Genomic DNA, 4,441 nt, shown 5'->3' with positions numbered 1-4,441 from the left:
TCTGGTGGCTGGACCTTGTCTTTGATATCTGTAAGTTAGCGGCAGCCCTTGACTCCTGGGATATCCCCACCCTAGAGATGCAGGGGAAGGGATTACCTGAATGTGGAGGATGAGGAACTTGCAAATCTAAACCAGGTCCCAGAAAAGGCCTTGGAGGGCGGGGCTAAGGATGTGAACACCGGAAGTTGACGTGTTAGGTCCAATCTTAACCCCTTGCAGGACCCCTTGAGTGAGATTCACTGAGTCAGTAATCAATGCAAAAGCAAGAGGAGCTTTATTCCAACGCACTGGGGTCAACTCCCTTTCAGAGACAACCCTGAGCAGACACTAACAGGGAGTTATATACTTTGCAAACAATTGGGGCAGAATTCAAACAATGGTAACTAGGCACGGTACTATTGGTGGAGCAAATTGACCTCCAAACTGACACATGGTCAGTGGACCGTTCTGGGAGTTCCTGAGGGGGGTCAGATGAGGAGTTACCGGTGGCTTTGTTCAACAATTTGGCTTGTAGCTGTTCCAGGAACTACTCCTTGTAGCTCTACTCCTCTTGAAAAGGAGGGGTCTTTTTGTGCTCGGAGGTTGTGGTGGAATTTTCCCACTGGCCTCAGACTGACCCCAACTCTAGCACTTTCATTCCCCCTTTTTCTTTTAGCATAGTGTCAATCTTGAAGCTTATAGTGTAAAAGCTAACAGGGGGATATAAGACATGTACTACATAACTTGAGGGGGTGGTGTCCTTTCGAACCCCTCTATTTTGGTACAGCTGGAGCCAAGTAGTCTTCTTCAGTGGAGTAGCAGGTCTGGCATGGTTGTAGTACACCCAGGTGGTGATCACGTCATCAGGATGATGAAATGTCCTTTTCACCTGGGTTTAGGCGCATCTATCTCTTCACATAGACCCAGTCTCTTTTGACTTGTGTGGTTCTAAAACCAGGCCTGATTCACAGAGAGCACATAGTTTAGGCCAAACATATTCATGAGCCTAGTGGGTAGCTCTGACTTTAAATGTTAAATTTATCATTTTTCAGTTCTGTAATAGCTGCCAACTGTCGGCTGGATACAATGGGGACTAGAATGCCATATACATCTAATATAGGGCAAAGAGAAGGAGCATCATTCAGTTCCCACCAGCCTCTAAGGCTAATTTAGTTAAGGTCTATTGTAGAGTTCTATTTATCCTTTCTACCTGCCCTGAACTCTGGGGACGATATGCACAATGCAGTTTCCAATTAGTCCCCAAGATCTTAGCAAGTCCCTGACTTACCTGAAATATAAAGGCAGGTCCATTATCTGATCCTATTACCTTATGTACTCCAAACCTGGGAAAAATCTCTTCTAGTATCTCCATCTATCTATCTGGAGAAAATGTCCACAAGTACCAGCAGATATTTTGAGCCATATCTTTCTTGCTTGGTCTCTGTAAAATCAATTTTCCCAGTAGGCCCCCAGTCTCTTACCTGTCAGGAATTTGGATATTTGGGGTTCCTGGGAGTGTAGGTCATCTGGCAAGCTTTAAAGTTCGGCATTTGTTTTACTTCCAAGTGAGTGACCCTGTGGATCTTTATGAAAGCAGTTCTTGTTAAAGAGGTGATTAATATTAGCTAACCTTCAGTCGACCATCACCTAGCCCACTTAATTTCTTCTTCTGCATAGGTCAGTTGCTCTAGGTAGTTCAGGTAGGACAGTGGCCAATCCAGAGAATGGCTGTTACCTCTAGTCATTGGTTCCTTTTTGATGCCCTGTAGAATTTTATCTTTATTTTTGACAGTTCTTCCTTCTGCTGTTAGGAGCCCTTGTTCCTGGTAAATGGTTCCATGCACATGAGCAGTTGTAAATGCATATCTGGCTGTCCCTGAAGATGCTAACACCCAGTCCTTTTCCCATGACTAGGGCCTGTGTCAATGTTAATAGCTTGGCCCTTTGAGTTGAAGTGCCTGAAGGAAGAGATTGAATAGAGATTACCTCCATTTCTGTTGTCACTGCTGCCCTTGCTCTCCTCTGACCTTCATAGATGAAGCTGCTTCTGTCCATAAGCCAGGTCTGTTCTGTCTCTGATAGAGGAGAGTCCCTCAAGTCAGGCTGGGTATTGTATAACTGGGCCATGACCTCATCACATTGATGGAGTGCATAGTCTAAGTCAGGGTCAGGTGGGAGAGTTGCAGGGTTCAAGGAAACAGGTGGCTGCAAAATATCTCGGCCAGAGTTGATTAATAAAGTCTGATAATGAAGCATGTAGGCATTACTGAGCCATCAGGCAGAATTTCGGGGAGCCTAGTCATGAGTTCCAAAGTTAATTTATCTGCATCTTTATGCAACAGTAGTGTGGCAACAATAAACACAGGCAATCCTACTGTCACTGAGTCCAGTTTCTTTGGTAAATAAACCTTTGGCCATTTCTATGGTAGTCTTTTCTCCTGGATCCGAGGCTTTGTTGGCTAGATGGGCTCTAATTAATTTTTTCTTGTCTAATTTGCACTCTTCTACAGTCTCTCTGCAACTTTTATTAGCCTGAATCTGTAACTTTTCTCTAATATTTGGCATTAACTAGTTGATGAAAGCCAGGGCTACATACTAGTATTCTCTATTTTATCTTATCTAATATAATATCTAAACCTTGGCCAAATTATTGTTGAGACCTCCTTACAGAGCCAGGTAGCAAATCTGGAGACGTTCCTCACCCCCTACCGCATTAAAGCCCCAATCTGGGTGAGTTCCCTGTGGGGTCAGGAGTCAGTTTCTTGGCCTCCATCTGTAGTAAAGAGAACCTGTAAGAGCTCTTGTCGGGGAGTAGGTGTCATGCTCTGAATAAACTTTATAGTACATTATGCCATCATGTGGCTGGTCTCTCAGGGGAAGAAATGCCTCAACATGAGCTTACCAGAGGCATATCCTGTCTTTATACTTCATTATATCTTTATAAAATACATCTTTTTCATCTTAATAACTCAGAGACCACATTTGTTCAGACAGGGAGCGAGCATTTCTCTTGGCAAGGATAGCCATTTACTGAACAAAATGAGTGACCAGGAATCAATTGCAAACTCTGTTGAGGGATCCATATGCCCACTTGGGGCCTCTCCTGTCAGGGACCCTGGATGCCAGTGTGCACTGTGCCTTCACTCATCAGAAGGTGGGTGGAAGCAGGGATAAGCAGGTGTGAGCTGGTCCTAAGAAGAAAAAGAAAGTCACCAAGTAACTGCTGGTACTTGAACTCAGGATCTCTGGAAGAGTAGTTAGTGCTCTAAAGCTGATGCTGTCAACAAGGATGGAGCTGGCTACTGGGCTGGATTTGTTTTTTTGTTGTTCCTGTTGACAAAGAAGTGTTAGCAAGGGGGAGAAGGGAAAATTTCTGAAACATTTTGTCCTCTACTGCTGATACCTTGTGGAGATAAAAGGTCTTCTTCCAGGTGGCCATTTAACATCAAAAGCAGGCCACTCTAAGTTACACTAAGCAGTTGTTAGTCCTAACTTCTTTAAAATGAGTCAGAATAAGATTAAGGTGAGAAAACAGTCTATCCCATGTCCGAAAATTTTGTCAGTCCAAATTCAAGAACATAAAGAAAAACAAGAATGCCGAAGGAGGAGGAGGAGGAGGAGGAGGAGGAGGAGGAGGAGGAGGAGGAGAAGCAGAAGCAGAAGCAGAAGCAGAAGCAGAAGCAGAAGAAGAAGAAGAAGAAGAAGAAGAACAACAACAACAACAACAACAACAACTACTACTACTACTACTACTACTACTACTACTACTACTACTACTACTACTACTACTAACACAGACCAAATGCCCTTTTTCTGGAGCAAAGTACACTGACAAGCCCTTCCCTGACACAGATGGGATAACTCAGGCTATCTGCTCCTGCCACGAGCAAAATACACACAGATTCTGGTGAACTTGCCGGCCTTCCACCGGGTTAAATCTTGTTGCCGGGTCTCTTTAAGCCCTTCTGATGCTTGCAAGCACAAATGAAACCAAAAGCAGAACACAAAGAAGTTAGAGGAAACACAGACAACAGCAGTGCCTGCTCGAGTCACCCTCTGATCCACCACCCTTCTGCAAGTGGTGCACCTCCCCCACAAGAGGTAAAGTTCCTATCCAATGCACTAAATGTGAGATCTGATCTGAACCCCTTCCAGGACCCCTTGAGTGAGACTCACTGAGGCAGTAATCAATGCAAAAGTAAGAGGAGCTTTATTCCAACACACTGGAGTCGACTCCCTTTCAGAGAGAGACAACCCTGAGCAAACTCTTGTTGGGAGCAATGCCTTTGAAACCCTCCATTATTTATGTTATTATTATGGTTAGAATTAAGTATGACTGGGTTCATGGAAAATCCCCAGCCAGCTGAAGAAGACTAATATAAATCTGGTTGTCAAGATGAATAATGATATGATTAAGTTGTGACCTTGCTGAGAAATACATCTGATGTCAAGATGCCCAACA

At 44.0% G+C, this 4,441-nt stretch overlaps 1 long non-coding RNA gene across 4 annotated transcripts; it reads right to left on the bottom strand.

Annotated features, from left to right (window-relative positions):
• Positions 1 to 251: 251 nt before the first annotated feature.
• Positions 252 to 3,982, bottom strand: LOC148002242 (uncharacterized). Of its 4 annotated transcripts, none has more exons than XR_015634301.1 (5): positions 3,879 to 3,971; positions 3,193 to 3,309; positions 1,966 to 2,054; positions 1,461 to 1,562; positions 252 to 939 (listed from the first exon to the last, which is right to left on the bottom strand). It is a non-coding gene; the product is annotated as an uncharacterized LOC148002242 (long non-coding RNA). The 4 variants fall into 4 exon arrangements; XR_015634303.1 differs by lacking the exon at positions 1,966 to 2,054 and adding an exon at positions 1,715 to 1,937; XR_015634302.1 differs by lacking the exons at positions 1,966 to 2,054; positions 3,193 to 3,309 and adding an exon at positions 1,715 to 1,937 and having other exon boundaries at positions 3,879 to 3,982.
• Positions 3,983 to 4,441: the final 459 nt, after the last annotated feature.

Source organism: Rattus norvegicus, chromosome 12 (assembly GCF_021556685.1).
Source record: "Rattus norvegicus strain SHRSP/BbbUtx chromosome 12, alternate assembly SHRSP_T2T, whole genome shotgun sequence".
NCBI lineage: Eukaryota > Metazoa > Chordata > Mammalia > Rodentia > Muridae > Rattus > Rattus norvegicus.
This window is presented reverse-complemented; position numbering and strand designations above follow the sequence as displayed.